The sequence below is a fragment of the Bombus affinis genome, chromosome 11 (genome assembly GCF_024516045.1).
Source record: "Bombus affinis isolate iyBomAffi1 chromosome 11, iyBomAffi1.2, whole genome shotgun sequence".
In the NCBI taxonomy this organism is placed as follows: domain Eukaryota; kingdom Metazoa; phylum Arthropoda; class Insecta; order Hymenoptera; family Apidae; genus Bombus; species Bombus affinis.
The window spans coordinates 2,414,063-2,435,779 of record NC_066354.1 but is presented as its reverse complement, the minus strand read 5'-3'; the positions used below and the strand labels follow the sequence as shown (position 1 = coordinate 2,435,779).

Here is a 21,717-nt window from a genome sequence, read left to right as displayed (position 1 = left end):
TGTTCCGGGCGCAACGCGGAAAAAGACAGCGACGACGACGCTACTAAAAGTCACGACGAACTGGAAATCCACTTCCGCATCCTAATTTCGGGAACAAAGACCCGACGACAACGTTAATTCCTGGGAAACCGAGCGAGGAGAGTCGTCGTGCGAACGGAATTTTCACAAGGATTCGTTTAGCAGTCCAATTATTCGTGGCGACAGCTCTGTTCGAATTCTCGTTCCCATTTTTTCTTCCTTTTTTTTACGTCGCTTTTACTCTTACGGTTTTTATTCCATCGTTAAAAGAGATTACAATGGCCGTGGATAAGAGCTGAGTATCGCGGGAAGGAACCCAGCCACGATGGACGTTTCTGCTTGCACACGCACACACTTTCTTTTCATTCTGAAGCGTAATTAAGGGAATAGGGACGTGATTTCTTTCTCGTAATGGAGAACGCTGAAAAGAAAACCTTGGATAACGTGAAAGACGCTGTAGAATATGTGGTCGAAATTGAAAAAATGTATGCTTCGTACCTTTATATGTACGCTGTTCTGCGTAAGAACTCGGATACTTTAGACAATTTGTAGTGACAGTATTTTAATTTAATCAGGGCTAGTTAATATGTAGTTAAAAGCAACATTTAAATATCATACTGTGCCTTTCATGGAATCAGTTTAAAAGAACTTTTATAATCTAATTCATAACTTGGAAATAAAAAAATTTGAAGATCAAGCTTAGCATAAAATAACTATACAAGATTCGACAATTGCATACCCAAATTTTACTCTTGCTCGTTGACTTTTAAAAATCAATGAAATCCTATCATAACATGAAAAACAGTTGGAGCCTAATTTTAAATGACAAACCAAAGCTTATTACATACACCTGGTAAGATTCTTCGCTCCATTGCAACGAATCACTGCTTCTTCGACATGCGTTTGAGGTTAAACCCGTCGAAATACGGTCACAGATAAGCTTGGCAAGATTAACCACCGAACGAGTCGCGCACCGGTGGATTCGTGTCTCTCCTTTGCGCATCGTTCGACGATAATTACCGGTCGCGCTCGCACACAATCGAAGTATCCTGCAGCGAATCCTGCGTCTGCATCCTGTACAATGCGTGTCCGCTAGGGCCAAACGCGGAACACTCGTAATTGTTCGGTCGTCGGGGCCATTGAATAAAATACAAGCTACCGGTCGCGTTGTCTGTCAGTCCGTCAGGCCTGTCTGTCCGTCACGCTGACGTGGGAAGACGCCGCGTGGTTCCACCCCGAAACGCCTGCTACCGAAAGCTAGTTACGATTGTTGTCGAGAAACTCGGAGTCATGCAATGCTCGCCCATTCCCCTTCCGTCGCGCCGCTTCCTCGTCTTCTGCTTCCTCGAACGCCCGCCCCCGCTCTCGTCATGAGCAATTTCACAGTCATGCAATCATAATCAACTCGAGATAATAGTTTTCTCGGCCGGCCACGCTGTGCTCCGCATAGACGCCTACGGCCGCTGCGGGACAGCCAAGGACTTCCGGTTACGATGGACCTTCTCTCGTTTCCATAAGAGTTTCTCCTAGAATTCGTATCTTCCTAATGTAAACGTATTCTCAATATCCTGTGATGATGATTCCTTTTAGGAAGTCGAAGTGTTTTGTAATGGATATCGATGTTAGGTAGTCACCAGATGGAGAATTTAAATTGAAATAAGAGTGGGAGGAATGAAAAATAAATTTCTCGTTTAAGGATAAGAACAAGTATTTCTCTTCTATGAGTGAATTTATTGTCCCATTATGACTATAATTTCAGTTAGGAAATTGAAGTATTTCGTAATAGATACCGATTTTAGTCAAGGCTGGTCGAATAACGAATTTAAATTGAAGGAAGACTGGTTAAGGACGAAAACAAAGTTCCTCACAATAATTTTCACAACAATAGATACATATTTTTCTACGACAAGTGAATGCGCCTGTTTTATTTCGTAGTAACTATTTCTTTCGAGAAACTGAAGACTTTTATATGCATCAGAGTTATTGAATGCTGAATTTAAATTGAAACAACGGTAAGCGAAAACGAAGGAAGAGTTTCCGGCAATTTCATATGACCGATTGAACGCGATGTCGTCGAGATATCACTAGCTGCTTCTAAGACGAACGCGTAATTTGCCACATCCTGTTCCAATTACGAGCGTCTGTTAGCTTCCAGCACGATTTCTTTTCTGACCACCTTCCATTTCACGAAATCCTATTCCAGGATTATTGAAGCCGTTAGAATTACGGTTTCGCAAAGAACCGCAAACTAACGAACGCGGAAGAAGGGCGAAGCCGTGGAAAGGGTAGCCAGCGACGAAGTCAAAATATGTCAATGGCCCTGCTGCGGTAGACCGCATAAACAGTTACAGGTCTAACCCCGAGGAAAAGAGTGGGGTGGCTTTGAGTCATGCGAGGTGACGTGTCGACAAGCCTAAGTGCGCCATCGTCTCGCCTTAAACAGGGAATAATGAGCGACGGTGGTTTCCTTTGCAATCGAAAAGAATATGCACCTTTACCGGATGCGACGAGTACGCGGCACGGCGGCGCGGCAGCAAGAAATTGGGAAACCGCAAATTGTGGCTTCACCGATGAACGTGCATTCTTTTCTGTTGGAAGCTTCTAGCTGTAATAAATCAAATACCTCGTCCTAATCACGTTTTCTTTAACGAATCTTGAATGTAAGGTGTGCGTAACCACAATAGATTATCCTTTTTTTTAAAACCAACAACTTATATTATAATTAAAAGTTGCAAGTGAACACTTCATTTTAATTCATATTCTATACGCAAGTATTTTATTCGATGAAAGTGATCGATGGTTTCTATCATATGAAACATAGAATAAAAAATAGAATTAAGTAAGCCAGATTAGATTCCATAAGACTTAATAATATTACTTGAGAACTATTAATCAATAATACCAAGAATAATACCAAACGAATCAACACGACCTAAATACGCTTTTCCAAGTATCAAAGCCTCCCTAATACTCCATCCAAATGAAAAATTCAAGCACCCCAGTTTTCGCCGCGTTCTCTCATCGAGACTGCACGAAAGGGCTCGTTGACAATGCTATTCACCATGTCGTTCTATCGAGCGTGCTCCGGAGAAAATAGCACGGGGAACCCATAGTGCATTAGCCTAATCTAATGACGTAAAGAACTAATAAGCGAGCCAGGGCTGAATCCGTTTCCCATTCGGGGATCCCTTTTCCTCCGCCGTTCTCGTCATTCTATCAAGGTCCTTCCATTTCTTCGCGGCCCCTCCACCTCTGGGAACCTTCGCCATCAGGCCCGAGGATAAACTATCTGGTACCCGTAGAGCTAATGCATCGCACAATAGATCAATTACATACATTAGTGGCTCCATGGATAGCTGAGGGTGTCTATAAGCTTTTCCTCGTCCTCCTCTCGCTGGTTCCCTCTGTCTGTTTCCCGTCTTCCTTCAACCTGAATCATCCCCCCTTCGTCTCCCTTGTCCTGGCTGGATATCGATATCTCGGGGTAGCATCGGTGCGGAGGCGCGAGTATGAACCGGGCTTTAACTGGCCATTCTCCGTGGCGCGCGCGTAGGCTTACCAGACGTCTCCCGCAGTGTAATGAAGCTTTATTATTAATACTCTTTCGGGTCGCGTTCAGCTCGCGCGCGCCAGAGGCCAGCCGAAGGTTTAATGATTTTCGGTGCGCCAGTTAGTTATTGGGCTCTTTGTCTTGAGAAACGGTCGACCACGGGAGAGCACGCGATGAATTGTACTGTTCTTTATGATACAGACGGATATGCCCGTGTCCCAGCAGCCTTTCTCTTTCTTCTTAAGAAAAAATTCAGTGTACTCCTAATTCTTAGACAACTCGTACTTCTACAGTAGATGAGGTTATCAAACACTAAGAATCGAGTGGAATAGTCGGTCTAAATAGGTGGCTTGCCAGGCGCATTACAGAATTGCGTAAATCGAGTTCCCGACAGTGGGAATTTACGCGATTCTTCGAGAAGAACTTTCGAAGCTGAGGAATAAGGTACGGGGCACGAGGTAAGCCGTGAGCGCCATCGTCATCGCCGCCGGCGCCGGTAACAACAGCAACAGCAACGACACGGCAGCAGCAAAAGGCGGAGTAGAGGAGAAGAGGAGGAAGAAGAAAGTGAACGAGAAGCGGTACGATGACGACGAAGAGGAAAAGGAGGAGCACGACGAAGAGGACTACGACGACGACACGAGACGTCTCAAGCAAGGCGAAAGCAAGCGGCGCGGGCATGCGAGGGAATCGTAAGTTAAGGTGGGACGGCAAAGGAGGAAGGTTAGCCGGCGTAAACATAAAGTTCCAGACTTACGACGCGAGATCCCCGATAGCTCGTCCGCGGTGGGCATAAAAGCATTAAAAAGCGGCGAGGCAAAAACGCAAGTGCATACATACTGGTACACACGTGTAGATACGATTCGAGCGTGTGGGTGAGAGAGAAGAGCTTATATAGGTATATTCAAGAGACTGGCTCGTCTTATTCTTCTTCTTCTTCTTCCATTCCTTCTTCTTCTCCTTCTTCCTTTGCTTCTTCCTCCTACTTCTCCTTCTTCTTCCTCCTCTCCTTCTCTTGGTTGTTGGTTGCATGCGTTCTTCGCGGTAGACCCCCGCGGCGACCAACCTGTCTTTCCAACACCGTTCCCCCCGCTATCTCGCCGTGGATATCCCGATAATACCAGACCGCGTCTAAATTCTTTTATAACCCTCAAGCCCCTCCGCTCACCGAGGGAGCACGCATCGAGCCGCGATAACGATAATCGACGAGCGTGAAGTCCGGCCGGACCGCAACCGTCCGCGTTCCGTTCGCGTTGGATTACTCCGATGCACGCCTTTGATTGTATTTTTTCAAGCATCGCGCTGCCACGCGATTACTCGTCGCCGATAACGCGCCGCCGTCAGCTTTTTAACCCAGTCGCAGAGCCACTCCGCGTGGATTTCCACCAATATAATCCCTGATTCATCGGTAATTTGAGTTACGATCGCTCGAATGATAAGAACGACTTTCTTCTATCTTTTGCTGAAATTACTTTAAGCCGGTATTATGGCTGATATTCAAGATTTGGATCGTCGAATGGAAGTTGGTTGATCGTGTAGCGAGTTAAGGAAAATAGCCGTTTTTATGAGTTCTAATATGTTGGTTTAATTAATAGCGCTATAGCAGGACTATATACAATCCGGTTGATGATATGTGGAGGAAATGGACACTCTAACTGTAGAAGTGATTAGACGTATAACCGCTTCAAATAAGGTTAAAGCAGCTATTGAGTGGTATTGATATTTCAATGTTAGGAGGTGACCAGGAAACATAAATAACTCAAATGAAAATTAATGAGGTCATATGATATTTCGTGATAATTACTGTATCGTATTTGTGAAAATAATAGAAACGAACTTCCATAAATTTAACAGCAGGATCTGAGGTTCGTTGAATTTTACATAGCCCAATACTCTATCTACGAAATGTACTAATCAGAGATTCCATAAACACGGTTCGTCTATTCCAAGATCTATTAAACTTTAGAATCCTAAACTGTATTTGTAATGCCTAGAAAATTATGACTACAAAACCAGCATTAAATTTCAAAGCCCTAGTATATATTTCACTCCGTTACTCGAAAATGCTCTTTCAAAACCGTCATTTCTAACTTCAATCTCCACCATCTCTAGCATCTCTACAATGAGACGACTTGAACATAAAGATTAGTCAAGAATGCCAAAAATTCTTAATGGAACCAGCATAAATAGTGCGATCGTAGATGGAAGAGGAGGACGTACAGTTGTGTCCAAAGTGACAGGGGACAAGCGTAAAGAGGCGAGCGCCGTGCCCTTTGAAATATAGGCTCCCCGGCGATAATGATGAACCGTGTTTACACTGGAGGGAGCTTCAAGGGGCGCCTCGTCGGGGATCCGGATCGGGGGCGGGAGGAAACGGCGGGTCCCGGGCCAAACGGGGTGGAAAAGGTGGAGGCGACTCCTTTCTCATGTAAATACGATGTAGCCGCGTGTAAAGGCGGCTGACCGGTCGTGTATGTGGCACAATGTCGGCTGCTGGCCCCTCGCAGGCCACGCAGAGCTTCACGATGATGCACCGAACCCGAGCCCGAGGGGGAAGAGGGTTATATGGTGCCTCGGTGCTGATGGTGGCTGAGAAGGAGGCGAAGAAGTGGAGGTGGAGGACGGCCGCCCGTAAAATATATCAGCCGCTGTGTGACTTCTCGGGGCAGCCACAAATCACGCGACCCCCCGTCGCTTCCCGCCAAGCCACGGTGTGGGTGTACCTACGTACACGTTGCAGCGAGCACGAGTACACCTTCCTCGAGAGCATCGGACCCGGAGGTGGTGGGTGATCCTGCCAAGCTTACTGGCGGCGGATGTTTTCTACGCTCGGGTCAATGCTTGATTGGATACACGCGCGTAAGTATGTGTTTAGAGTATTCGTGTGTTCCAGGTTTTAAGCAGTTTCTTTCTGGAAAGTTTCTAACTGACTTTAGGAAATATAGGTCCACCTGGGCAGACTTTTTTGAGGTAAATAGAAGGTTTCGAGGTCTTCGCACAGAACATGTTTCTGATTAGACGACTATATTTAGACGTGTTACATTTAGAGATTGATAATTACGAATATATGAAGTCCTATGCACGCAATGTGTCCTAGCCCGAACACATGATAAATTAGTGGCTTGAATCTTTCACTAGTGTGTACATTTTCAGAGAATATCATAAAAATAGTTTAAAAATATATAAAGATCATAGCTATGTAAAGTTGTAGAAAGATGAAATAAGTTACTTCTCGATTATACACAGATTTTATTTCAAATTAATATAACGCAATGTTATATTCATAGATTCGAGAAAATCTCGATTTGGCGTCATACGATTATCAAAATCGTATCAGAAGTTGGTATTGTATGACACATTATTAATTATCATTCATCCCCTACTATAACTAGTTCCAACATCAACGTTGTTTTAGAGTACGTTTTCGAAAAGGCAGCTGTAACGTTAAGCTTTGTATATTACGTATTTGTAGCACAAAGCGGACGCTTTTCCTGGCAGCGACAAAGAGACACGAAGGAAACAAAGAGAGCATCTCGGCCGAAAATACACCGAACGACGGCAAAGTCCCGATGACGAAGAGCACACGAGTGGGGTTCCGAGGAGCGTGCGTCCCGAGGCAGCCTAATCCGACAAACCCATGTATCATCCGAAGTTCGTTAGAAACTTTAAACGTGGCAGTGGTCAGGAGGATGAGGGAGGATATCATCTCGTATCCAAGCTGCGAGCGTACAACGCGATCAAGCTGGAATCTTCTCCGGTGAATACTATTAATGAGGGCCCGTCCGGGAACGAGAAGCAGAAGAAACGGGGAACGCAGAGAAAAGATGCTGAACCAGCCGGCGTCGAGGGGCACACGGGGTGGGTTCTCTTTTCAAAGGAGCTGCCTTTTGTTGGTCCACGCTACGAGCGAGGAAATAATGCGCCGTGGAATGTGACCCATGCACCTCTTCGACCGTGTGTAGATCAACGTGTGCTCGATCCTGATGCACGCGAGCGGGCACCGTTATGGTACGGACAGAGGATGACGCTGGACGATGATGACTTTTTGGGGCAGCCGGTTTTGAGGCAGATGGACGAGTAGGGAACAATGTTAATATTGGATATATCTTGAAATGTTTCGGCCGCACGAAACATTCTTCAGCAATTTTTGATTTTACTTAGTGAATCAACCTATGAATTGTAGGAGAATTAGGTGAAGAAATTCCTATGTTCAAGCACAAAATTAATTCGTTTTTCTCAATTAACAAATCAAAGACATAATAGCAAAGAAATATAAATTCGCGTAGATTGCCCCGATACTCTTACTATCAACATATGTCATCCAACTCTTAAATTTCAACCCCTGACGTCCAACGTCATGTTTCTTACTAAAGACTCGACCATATACATAACACACGAAACCGTTGAATCGGACAAAACAAGCGGCGGCCAAGGTACCTCTCAATAATCAGTGGCCGGAGGCAGCAACGGCAGTACGAATCGAGAGGTTCGCGGCGAAAAAACAGGGTAGTCAGGGGACGCAAGATGGAGCACGAGACGAAAGCAAAGGGTCATTTATAACCCCGACGGAGAGGCACGTGATTAGAAGTACCAAATGACCGGCAGCCAACGAAAGAGGAGCATCAGAAAGAACGTGAACGTCCCTCGAAGACCTCCTTCCACTTCTCATTCTACCTTTCTCTCTCTTTGTCTCTCTTTTCCTTCTCCGACCGCGCGTCGAAGGAATGTTTTAAGTTTTAACCGGTAGCGAGCGGAATCATTATAATGATTCAAATCTACCGGGAGGAGCAGCCAGGGAGGCGCTTCTTCGCTCCGTTGGTTCGCTCGTTATTAATATCGAATAACGAGATGCTGCGAACGCCGATGGTATGCGTGCCCAGGGCGTATTCTTTATTAACGATGCACTCTCTGCCGTTCCCCGGGATCGCTTTACCAAAAACTTCATCTAACGCCGCGGACCGAACTATGTTTCCCAGCTGATCGTTAAATGGAACTGGTCTATTAGAGGTTTTGCCCGAAAACTGGAGGAAAAATGCTTCTTGTGCTGCGAGATTATAGTGGAAGAATACAGATTTCTCAGACTACAGGCGGTATTATACAGAGAAACTGGTTGTGTGGTACGATCGAGCGACATGATAAGCGAGTTAATGGAAAACAAGCGGATTAGAAGCGTTTTGATCTGATTCTAGAATTCTAATCCGTGTAATCAATATACTGTTCTATATTTTGTATCTTATCGAATCAAATCTTCTCGTGTCGTTTCTGTTTAGAATGAAATAGAAGAAATTTTTCCACGTAGGTACTCCGTTATATAACACTGAACAGTCTTGAATATAATGAAATCTATCATGAAATTGATAAATTTGTGATTTAAATCATACAACCACAAGTCATTTTGAACTGTTTATCGTAATTAACATACGTTTGCTCAATTTCATGAAAGACGACCGGAAACAAGCATCGCTCACAGACCACCTCGTTAGACCTTGTCCACCTAACAACCTAACACGTGTCGATAGCCAACGAGATACAGAGACGAAGATAAAGACGAGCCTGGTTTATCGTACAAAGAGGATCAGGCTGATCGCTGACTGTGTCCGAGATGTCATAACTCATCCGGAAGGCGACTTAATTCCGGCCGCGGCGTCACCCCGGCCTCCGTATCCACGTACGTACCAGCTCCGCTCCCATTCCGCGGCAATCCGCGCTTCATAAATTTTCATTTGAGGCCAGCATCGCCGGCCTGCGTGCAGCTACGACAAGATAAATGCCCGGCGTAATAAACAAGCCGCGAAAAGAGCCGAGACAGAGTCCTCCCGTTTCGATTTTATTAATACGTCGACATCGATCGCACGACTTCCCCTCTACAAAGGCAGTTTTTCTCCTTTCGCGAATCTTTTTCGCTCCCCTTCGACTCTTCTTCATCGGGCGACGAGACATTATTTTCACAAAAGTCGCGCACGTTTCTAATTGCACGCGTGAACCTAATGATAATTGATGACGGTCCAGCGGTTGGAGCAGAGCTGTTTACTTGGGTTGGATCAGAGGATGGTAACGCTTGGCTCCTTCGCGCGTTATGGAAGCGATGCTACAGACGCGATACTGTCGGCCACCGACCCCCCGCCGCACGACCGACACACACAACTTGATTCACCACGGGGCCACTGACGCGGCGCTGCGGCCGCTTCCTTTTTGCTCGAACCGATCTCATAGGCGATTCACGAGCCCAATAAAAATGCACCGGACCCCGCAAGAAACCGAAAGGAACGCCTATCGCCCAGCGGAATCATACCTCGGTTTCTACCACGGCCTCTTGCGCCATGCCGCTTCGCCTCGAGACGTATTAATCGCCTGGAGAACGCGCTGTTTTTAGAATTTCCTGATTTTCCAAGAGATTCGGGTATATTTTGAGATATCTACGGATCCATGTATCTCGGTTACATCTGGGATACTTTTAGGTTTCTCTGGCTTTAGAGGATTCCATGTATCTTGGCGTGAGCTTTCGCGAGTTTCAGAGATTTTTGAATAAACTTTTAACCCTAGGTACTATCGATAGTTACAGTAATTTTTGAAGAAAAAACTATGGGCAATTCACGGTAAAAATTAATGCAACGGATTTTAAATCCTACACACAACGAAAGTTGCTCAATTCGTCAACTTGTTCGATGAAAAATTAATCGGCGGATTACATGCGATTCGGTCAGTAGGTCAGTGTATTATTTTCTCGGTCCCGGTACGAGACGAAGAGCGTCGTCATCGTGCGATGACGAGGCGGAATTTGCGGTATAAGTCGCGCGCACACGAGCGACCGAGTTCTCATGCAAGTTCTTAAGACTCGTTCAAGTAAGAGAGAATTCTCAGCCCGTTTCGGTATTGTCTACGTTTGCACGTGGAACGCTAATTATACCGCAAAACGTTTCCTGTAGGTGGCATGCATAATCGACCCGGCGGTCGCAAAAGAAAGCGCTAATGGCGAGTCGATCGAGTCGATTAGCCGGCCGAAAGGCGAAAAAGAATCGTCGATGGTGCACAATGCGCTATGAAACGGATCGCACGGGCCGCGACTAAAGACACTGCCACGGCCGCTTTAATTACTTTCTTATCTGAATTCTCTTTAGTCGGCCGTTCCTCTAATGGCGTTCGTTTTTGCGTGATTTAATGGCGAGTCCGGGTTCGTTCTATCGAACGTACAGGAAAAATCGCTCGGTCGTTATCCGCGACCGATGAAAAAAATTGCAGTTAATGGTCAAGGTTGGAGTAACGAGTTAATCGTTTCGTTAAATGGAAACAGTCGCCGTGGAAATTAACGATGTTTTGAACTTGTTGTTCGAGGATTATCACCTTTGGAGCTTGTTAATTTTATCGAGACACATAGAATGCGCAAATACTCATTAAGTTAATTATTGTCTACGTAGAACAGATATTGTGCTCGAGTAGAGTTTCAAAGTTCGAACGAAAAAATGAGACGTAATTTTTGTAAATGATACACTATGTGTTTCAAGACACAGAATCGTAAAATTACGAAATATTGAATTTAAATTACATCATTAGTAAATACAATACGAATATACGTAATATGTAATTCAAATCTCGTAACAAAAACGAGCTGTGCCTAGATTTATCTTTCTCCGGGGAAGCATCTTTATCTTTAGTTTCTGTCTTTATTTTTTAACAAAATATTCGTTATATTACATAACTTCTATAACCTACTCTGTAATTATATCGCAGCAGAATTTTGTATTGAATCAAATCACGAAGTTGCGGAGCACGTAACAAAAGTTTTTATAAAATCAACTAATTTTTACTCGACAAAAAAGCATTTCATTCAGGTAGATCATTTAAAGTAGTATCGATTCCATGATGTTGTAAGTAAAGAAATTTGAAAAATTTGAGCTTTGCTTTTCACATAAGTTGTCCAATTTTCCTGAATTACTTATGAACCACAGAACCCTTCAAAACGATGTCACCAAAAAATGTCAACGATTCGCGTGCGACAAAGCATCGTAACCGCATTTGTGAATACTGAAAGCCAGCTTTGAATGTCCGCAAACCGCAGTTCGTTCGCCTGCATGGTCTGCGATATGGAGAGTTCTCGAGAGAGATCTTATTTTCCTCGTTGAAAAAGAAGAAACGAGAGCAGGTGTTTCTCGGTCGGCTGAAGGGACCGCAAACACGCGAAAAAGCCGCGTCTCGCTTCGTTTCGCGAGGAAACGAAACGAGGGAACCGCAACAGGGAGCCGCGTTTAATGACAGACCGTTTTACGGTCTTATGAAACACGATTGCGGGCAACTCTGGAATTCCAGATATTTCGTTTAGATCGGTCGTAGCCGGGCCGGTTGGCTGGCAGGCGGGCGCGTTTGCTTTCCGCGAAACTGTCTAATTGCGTGCCGGTATCCGCGAGCGCCGGTTTCTAAATTACACGAGACCGATTGTGAATACTTAACGAGGACGAAAGCGTTCCCCGTACAGGAAGTCGGCCGCGTTTCTAGCTGGTCGGAGAGGGTATCGATCTTGGTACGTGATTTCGTTTCGTTTCGGTGGCTAGAGGAAACGTGATTCAAGGCAAAAAGTATGGCGTTCGTTTCAAGAAACCCGACTGAACCGGTGAATGCCTTAAAGATGGCTACGTTTTTATAAGCGAATATTATTTTGAATTATATTTCGATTTTCCGGAAGTATTACTATGTCGCTCACAAAGGATACCGTATGTATAAAAACATTTTCTTGAAGGACTAAGAGCTGAAAGATTGAAGGATGGCCACCCGAGTGATCGTGTAACTGGTATTTAAGATTATTTGAAGACTAGAAAAGGACACCGAGGTTAAGTCATCGAAGCTTAACTTTAAAACCTTGTATATCGATGAAAATCGTTTATCTCGGTGATACGATTATATCGTATACCATGAAAACCGATGTTTGAACGTTGAAACGATAGACGCTGGAAGTCGCTGGCGACTGCGAAACTTTTCGAGGATAAGCGAAACGAAGTTTGAATTTAACAACGGAATTTCTCTCGCCCTCTCTCCCTCTCCCCTGGTACCATCGTGACGCCAGTCATATCGATAACCCCTCCTCGGATAATTGAACTTAACGAAGTGTCTGGCAGCGTGGAAACGAATTCGTCGTCGAAACGCGCGCGCGCTCGCGTTCCACACCCCACACGGCAGTTACGACGACGATCCAAATCCAATCTTCCAATCGGAGTCAATTACAGGCTGACAATGCCCGGACTAGCTCGCTGCCTAAATGTCAGAGCCCGTACGAAGAGCGACGGTGTCATTTCGTATACAAACGGGATTACGCGATCTAATTCACAGGCTGACAAAAGGCCGACAAAGAAAGCCGCGAAAGTGGAAGCCGACCCCAGCTTCCCGGTGTCTTTCTATTACCTTCTCCCTCGCTGATTCGATCCCCCCATGCCCTGTCATTCGTGCAATTTCACCGGATCTTCCTAGGCAGAACTTCGATTCGCGGATCCTCGCGATGTCCGCGTCTCTCGTCGATTGACACTGCTCCCAGCGTTTATTGAAATTGATTCCACCGGATCGCTTTTAACGTCGTTTACCGTGGCCTCGTACGTCTGAGATTCTGTTTGAAAACTGAATCTTGAACGGCTGCTTGGGAAAACTGATAGCGTTTAACTTAGTAGATTCTATTTCTGCCTGAAACTCTTTTCATTTCGTTGACGTTCGTAGTTACAGAGAACAGAGATTGAGACGAGGATGTCATTCGAAATTCTTCTAAATTCCACGAAACAGGAAACATACACTGTCGGCCAATAATTTAGAATCACTTCTTCAAATGTATTTATACCAAACTTCCTGTTAATTTAGTTATTAATTCGAAATTAATTAATTCGAAATTACAAATAGCAGTTCCCTTTAGTTTTAAATCTTTGGTTAATATTTCTTACATTTCAAAATTCCTTCAAATTCCCAAACTTCCTGTTAATTTAGTTATTAATTCGAAATTAGTTAATTCGAAATTACAAATAGCAGTTCCCTTTAGTTTTAAATCTTTGGCTTATATTTCTTAACATTTCAAAATTCCTTCAAATTTCCAAACATTATGTAACACGCAGTACTTCCAAATTTTCAAGCAAAAATATTTCCGCGTGAATTTACAGATCAATTACTCACACGGGTTTCCAATTTTTCAACGTCTTACACAACCTATACGTGCTCCTTTACTTGCCAGTTTCGTAGCACGACCTCACACGACCCGATTTTTCCTGGTCAAAACACAAAGTCAGGCCGGAACAACGTCCATGCCAGGACACTCGAGTCTACTTCGTATGTTAATATAATGTTTTAGGTGGCCGTAGCCGTGTCGACAAGCCGGGGATACTCCTCCGTATCCCAAACGTTGCCCCTTACAAGGCAGACGGGTAGATAATCGCGGCATTGTCTTACATCGGCGCTCGTATTATACGCGTCGGGAATCTGTGCACACGCTGTTGCACACGCACGCGCTGCAGAAGTGCAACACGCGTTTTGCATTGCGCGCTAGTACCGCGACTCTTATTTCATCCGGACGACGATCAGCCGCAAACGAACTGACGAAAGTAATCACCCGTCCGCCGTAGAGTTCTCCTCCGCACGAATTCCTTTCTCATTGTTTGCATCTGCAGGTCAGTTCACCTAGTGTCCTCCGGACGGTTACTTGGAGTCGATCACGAATTGTAGTAATCGATAGAGGAACAGGGCTCTTTGTAAGTTTCAATGGATCGCTGTTGCGAAGACTCTCTAGTCATGAAGAAATCATTACTAAGATAGGAGCCCCTTAGAAGCCAATTTCATTAACTCTAGCTTTTATTAATTTCTTAATTTCATAGCATAGGTATATAATTAATATTCAGTCCTTGGGAAACAAACGACATATTTCGATAATAAAATGTCAGAAATAATAAAAAATAGCAAAAAGTCCACTGTACTTGGTACATAACCAGAGAATTGCGTGTGATATTTCTTTCCTACTATATATCACATCAAATTTTGTAAAAATCTTATCAACAGTCCTTCAAGGAATAAAACCAAAATTTACGCATGTTTAATATGTTCCAGCAGAAATTTATCGCGAATCATCTTTACCACGAGTAGCAATCATAAATTAATCGTTGAAATCACTCTCACACTCTCACTATCCTACCAACAATTTCTTAAAAATCAAAATCAAACTTCCGACGTCTTCTACTCAAAGCTGTCTCATAATAACAGGTTTCATATTTTTGAAAACATTGGTAATCACTATCGCATAGCTTATGCAGTAGCAACCGCCAAATCAATCGGTAAAAACGCTTTCAGAACTGAGCTGAATTATTCGGGAACGCGACGCAGCAACGTCAAAGAATCTGACAATTTTGCCCATTATTTTAACAGCCGGTGATGCACGTTCGAGAGCGTGTTTCGGCCGGTGGATCAAGGGGGTAAATATTGCAGTATGCACTCAGCGCGGAGACAGGATACACAGCGAAGCCGAAACCACCCCCGCCGGTATCTGGTGGCGGCTAACGTCTATGTATTAGCGTCCGCATATATTATTTCGCGGGATAGCTGGCGTGCATGCTGCGCATAACCGAGCGTTCCGCTGTTTCACCGTTGTTCGTGCATCGCTCTCTCACGTGATACCGGAATACGTGGCACGCGCAGGTACCAGTTCACCTGGAACGGGACTTCCAGCGGATATCAGCGTGTGTACGCTCCAGATAATGGCAGCCGCAAGTTTTCCACAGATACATACGTATCGAACCAGCTTGAAAATCTAAGCGATCATGAGCGATGGTTCAAGGGCGAGGCAAGTTGCGGTTTAACGAGAATAGAAAGGGGTGAAATGTTCGGTTCGAGCGATTTGAATTTGCGATGCTTGCTTGAAATTCGTACTTCGAATGGTTAAATGGTCGACTGTAAGTTTGATTGGCACCTGGGGTAGTTTTGGTACGATGGGAATGAATTTGGAACTTGTTACTGGTGTTATAGATTGCCTGGATATTAGAACAGAAATTCAACAAAATTGAGCAACTGATAAAAATGATATATAGGAATGTTATTCTATTTGATTCTTTAATGAGGCAAGTATTTTATTGAAAAAACTCACAATCTATAAATGGAAGGTTACAACGTTCATGGAATACTCCCTCGCAAAAATCGACAGAAGAGTCGATGTTTTCACAAAAGAAGTACCAAAATCCTCAACTGGAAGTTCATAATCTGCATTGAATATTAAAATTCTATAGAAAACTAGATATTCTTCTGAAAGTATCAGAATTCGTAACTCGAAATTCATAGTACACATTGGATACAAAAATTGCATGAAAAACGAGAAATTTAGCGCGCACTATACTCCAAGACTTCTTTATCGAAACTGCAAAATTTTAATTTCGAGGTTCAACGCGTGCCAACATCGCATGTTTCTCTTAGAAAATTTCGGCAGAGAATCGCAACATCTCGTCCAAGACGGATAGTAGTCGTGAAGAGGAAACAACGGCGAATCCGACGGAAGGATGATCGCGCTTTTACGAAAGTCGCGGTTACTCCAGGAGAAAGCGTCATAAATAACAGGCGAACTTTGGATCTGCTGTTGTTTTCTCTTTTCGACGCCCTGCGCACCTCTTGCCATCTCGTCCCCTCCCACTTTTTTGCTGAATGCTTTCTCGGTCCACGGATATCGGCCTGGCTCCGCAACCCGTGGCGTTTCGGGGGTGTAACTCGGTCTACGGCGTCGCGAGACACAAGTAAAAACCAGCCACGAATAAGGGGGTCGACGGTGCGAGTTACATTCATAAATAACGGGACACGTGACAAGCGAGCCGCCGTATTACCGTGTCTCGTGCGTGCTCGCGCGGCTCGAGCCCCCGAGCTCGCGTGCACGGTACCCGTGGGATGTTTCTGACAGAAAACCTTGTCCTCGTTTTGTCGAAAATTCGGCGACGATATTTCAGATATTCGCCGTGTGACACGTGCTCCTCCTCTGTTTTTCCGACACGTGGGGTTGTACCGTGGGACACGGTGCAGGTGCGTACAGACGTGGAAATATCATGGTTTCGTCTATCCGTATCTTACGTTAAAATGCGACAATGTAAAATTGTCAGGATGCAACTGTCAAAATATTCTGCACGTACGTTTTTGATATCTCTAAATCCATTTAAAAATAGATTGAATGTTTTAGATTTGCAAACACGCGGAACTTAAATCGGTTAACTTTACTTTTCAGACCCTTTGCAATTTCAGTTTTTCCAGATATACGATTCGTGTGCAACTTCTATAAAACGGAAATAATTTACATTGACCAACGGTAACGTGCAAGGAAATACCATACATAAAATCATAAATTTCAAGGTAAATTTTACTACATAATATTTGTAGCATCTTCTCTTTTCATCCAATTTATGGAGTCTTTTAATGTTTCTGCCGATCGATTCAATATAGATTCCTTCGATAAAACAAAAATCGAGTATTACCGACAACATCTCTAAAATACGTTGAATCTGCGGTTGCCCCGTATCGTCTGAGAAACTTCAACGCGAAATTCGCAGGTATGTCCGCAAGAGCACCGCAGAGAAGTTCGCGAAATACGCGCGGGCGAAGGGGATTGGTGGTCAGTCGTAGCGGGCCGGGGTTTAATCCCTTATCCCTTTAAGCGTTGTGTATTATCCTCGTAAAAACTAATACAGAAGCGACGTTGGTCCGGCTCCGCCTAAAGCCTGCTCTCTCTCCCCGAGCGAGGGACGCATAAAAAAGAGGGAAAAACGAGAGGAGAAAGGAAAGGGGGCGGTAGAAAGAGAAAACGGGGAAAAAGGAAAGGAAAAAAGAAGTAGACGAGTCCGAAGAGTGGAAAGAGGGGCCGGCAACGTCGGCCCCAGGGGCTCGAAAATACGTCGGCCTCGCCTCGCTTTAGCTGGCGAGACGAAGATGCGATACTGGCCAGGAAAGAGAGAGTTTTACGCACAAGAGGGGCGATATATCACCGGGCGACGAAACAACCAACCCCCGACGAGAGTTGCATTTGCATCAACGGACTCGACGTTCTCCCACAAACACGACGACGTGAACCAAACAGAGAGAGACACACGTACGAAAACGATGTTGCATACACATATTCATTGAAGCAACCGATCGGCACCTTTTCCAACCCCTTATGCACCCCCTGAAGCTGGTGGCGTACAGAGGCGCAAACGCCATCCTTTTCCCTAACCCCAAGGTCTGATTTACATTTTCTTTCCTGGCGCAAAGTCTCGTTCCACTCGATAAGAGGAAACGCCTCGATCCGACGGTATTTCAACCCTTGCGAAGGAAAGATTTCCAAGGCTCGGTTACTCTAAGGTTCTCGCGAAGGGAGAGCTCGGTTGAAGGAAGAATGGAAAGAGAGAGAGAGAGAGAGAGAGAGAGAGAGAGAGAGAGAGAGAGAGAGAGAGAGAGAGAGAAAGAGAGAGAGAGAGAGAGGGTGAGAGAGAGAGTGAGTTGGCCTACGGGGTGGATCGTGAGAGGCTTAATAAAGTGGAAAATGCGACAGTGGTGTCGTTGTCTTCTCTTTGATTCGGCAACGTGTTTGTAGACTGAGTAAAGCGTGTTTTTTGAGGGGGAAATGGAAAGAATATTCCAAGAGGAGCTTTATGTGTTTTAGATGTTTGCACATGGTAGATGTAATATTGTGTAGATATATTTTAAAGGAAAAAAAGGGCTGGTAATGATTAGTATCTTTCGAAGCAGTAAAGTTTCCAGACCGTTAGACGGAACTGTAATCTGTTTCGCGTCACGTTCGACAAGCATTTACGATTGCTGGGAGCGTCGTAAAGAACGGAATAATGGGCGACGCTTGACCGCATGATGGACCTGGTTGCACCACGTGAGATCTATACGCGGCTCGATCGTGGAAGAAACACGAAACGTAGCGAAGGAAAGAATAGAAGATCTAATTTCCAAATCCTACATACGATCTTACTATCGATGAACATACATCGACATCATCGTTGATAAATATTCCAATATTCCAACAGTAAGTGAATTTTATCGAAGCGTTTGAACTAATGATGGATTAGTAACCAGAAGAAATCACGAGATTGTAAATCTGCATTAACTATTAAAAAACAGAGCAATAATATATTCGTATGTTACTTATTACTAGTAATTTAAATATCGCTCATCATTAACATCAATTGCCTTTTCATCATTTTTGGAAGTTTCGTGAGCAACTATATATACAAATTAAGTTTCATCTGAGTCTCCTGTTAACAAGGGATTACCCAAACAAGAACTCAAAGAGGAACGCAAACGCAAAGCGATCTTGTGAATAAACGTGAACGTGGCAAAGGAAATCAGGAATACGATTTCTAGAGCGACATATAGCTGGGACAAGGTGTCACAGCGATAGGTTAGCCGAGGCGAAGCACAGGATAAAAGCTTCGCCCATACTTTGAAGATCAGAGGCCTGGCACGAGGCTCTCCATTCTCTGTTCCATTCTGTTCTCCTTCTCCCTCTTCCTCTCTCTCTCTCTCTCTCTCTCTCTCTTACGCTCCCTCTGTCACTGTCGCTCTCTTTCTCTCTGTTCGCTCGCGCCGTTTCCTTTCTCGGTTTACGCTCTATAAACGGAGGCAGCAGCAGAAGCGGCGCCGTTACACGATCACTGAATCGTTGTTGGTGATAGATAGCGCAGCTGTTGCGCGCGAGATCACACGATCTCGAAATAGTTTGCAACAATACGCGGCCCCGGGGTTGCCCGCGGCCGAACACGTCGATTTAACGAACCACCAGCCGCTTCCTAACACCTAAAGGTCGATACCTGACCGCCATCAGGTCCGGCTTTATCTTTAGTCGACCGAGAATTATTGTCGAGCATCATACTCTTTGTCTGCTAATGTAAATCCTATTGATAACTGAGTTGAGATGCTTTACATTTATGCTATTTAAATATAGAACAATAGATCTTACATTGGAATTTGATGTCTAGGAATGATTTTTGAGTGCAAGATAGCAGAAAGAAACATTTTTTTGTCCAATAAATGTATATCGAATTTCGTTCCGTTTTCTAGCGGCAAAGCTTTAATGTTTTGGACGTTTGAAATCATCGATGATTTTCTTTAATGTTGTGATACTTCGTGTAGTATAGTGCATTCATCGTTGTTGATCTATAATTATAAAACGATTAGTAAGACGTGAGTTGGTTCTCGTCATAGAAAAGTTGGGAATAACTTGCAGATGGATTGAGTTGTACTACTTACAACAAGTAGAAAGATATCTTACATATAATTAGTACTTATTAGTGTGAAATCGAGGTCCTTTTGATATATACCGATGTGTTATACATGTAAGAGGATATAATGAGAATGTTCTTGCACAGAAATACCGAGGTGCCTTTCCATTGAATATTCATCGTAATGAAATATATGTAAATTAGTACAATATGCAATTAGTTGAATACAGTAAACCGTCGATTACCAGAAACAATACGGGACTTGTTGCACCCCTGATCAATTGCAACTATGAATTAATGAAAATACGATTAAACAAGTCTGTAAACGTAACAGAAATTTCAAAAATAATTACAAAACATCAATACTTGAAACAGAAAAATTTCTAAACTTTGTTATTGCAATTATTTGTGATTTTAAAATTCCAAGATTCTAAATCCTATTCGAGAACGAGACGGTTCCAAGAAGCGTTTGCAAATTATTGGCTGAGAAATTACGCTGCTTGTTGCACCAGAATAGATAAAGTATCAATTTCAATGGGACAAAGGAATTTCTATATAAATGGCGAATAATTGAAAGACAGTTCGCTGGCACCGGAGACAGCCCTAAATAGAAACGCGCGAAAGTGCGTTTAAGAGGTGGACGATTAGTCTGATTCATCGCCGGGCGACTCTCGGCCGAAGTTAAAATTTATACCATCTGTTTAGTCTGCGAGGCGATCTCTTTTTTCGCCTCCCGGTACCCTAACCCCTCCCCCGTCTAATCCTATGGCTGATTCGCAGGAAAATTTACTGGCGTGCGAACTTGACTTTCTATTTGGAAATCTGCCTCGAAATCACCGAAAGAAAAACCGTGGCGATCTCGCGACAGCTAAATATCTAAGAAGAGAAAAATATTCTTCTTATTCAATTTACTTTTACTGCGAATTTTTATGTAAATGAAAGAAATGGGATCCGAGAAAACATTTGCTTCTTCCATTCAATATTATAAAGAATGCTATACTTTCGAAGCTTCATATATTTTTACATATACCAGGCATTTTTGTATCTTTGAATTTCTCACAAATGCAGAAATAGCCGTAATCTAATAATTAATACCATTTGCACTTTAGTCAGGTTACAAATCAACACTATGTCGGCTAGTTTCGAGCACAACTTTTACATCAAAAATTCGCATAACATTTCTTTTTAATATATTCATAAAAAAATTCAATGGTTTCATTCATTTGACAAATAGAAAGGTAGAAATAACAAATAATTTAAGAGATGCCTAAATATATAAATAAATATATCTACAGCACTGATTGTTAACATTTACATCGCCCTAGTGTAGCTGCACCAGAACTCATGGAGTTAGAATAATACTTAAATAAGCTTTGACGAGACGTCACGACATAAAAAGGAAGCAGAGATTCAGTATACAAGGGAACGTTATCAAAGATTAGGTCCAAACGGGCGGTGAATTTGAGTAATTGGCAAAATACGCGACGACGGCGGAGAGAAGAGGATGAGAAGTTACGGCCACTCGTTTGCTCCCCCGCGCCGTTATTACGTTATGAGAGATAGGGCGTATTATAAGGAAGACCGGTAGCCGGTGGGACCAACGAGTTTACGGTTTAGGAAAGGCGAAAGGGCGAGAGAGCAGAACGCAAGAGGCAAAGAGAGGAGGCAGTCGCTAGCTACCGTATAATTACACGAACGCCCCTTCCGGAGATGACGCGTTATTGCCCCGAGGCGACTTCCTCATGCGGCCCAAGCCGAAATCCTCAGGACCCTTCCAGGAGGAGGAGGAGGAGGACCCAAGGGGGATAGAGGGGATAGCGTAATCGCCTCGTTATGCCGGCTCTTGACACGTTTCGGGGATTTATAGAAAAACGGGCACGAAAATCGTCCGGGACCAGGCATTAACTACCGTTTGCCACATGAAAATTGCTTCTTTCTTCGTTTGCCCGAATTCCTCCCAAC

The 21,717-nt window shown here is 43.9% G+C and overlaps 1 protein-coding gene across 6 annotated transcripts in view; it reads right to left on the bottom strand.

Moving 5' to 3' along the window:
• The window catches only part of LOC126922340 (homeobox protein homothorax), a 500,699-nt gene that overhangs the window by 74,437 nt on the left and 404,545 nt on the right, over positions 1–21,717 (bottom strand). The gene's annotated exons all lie outside the window — the stretch shown is intronic.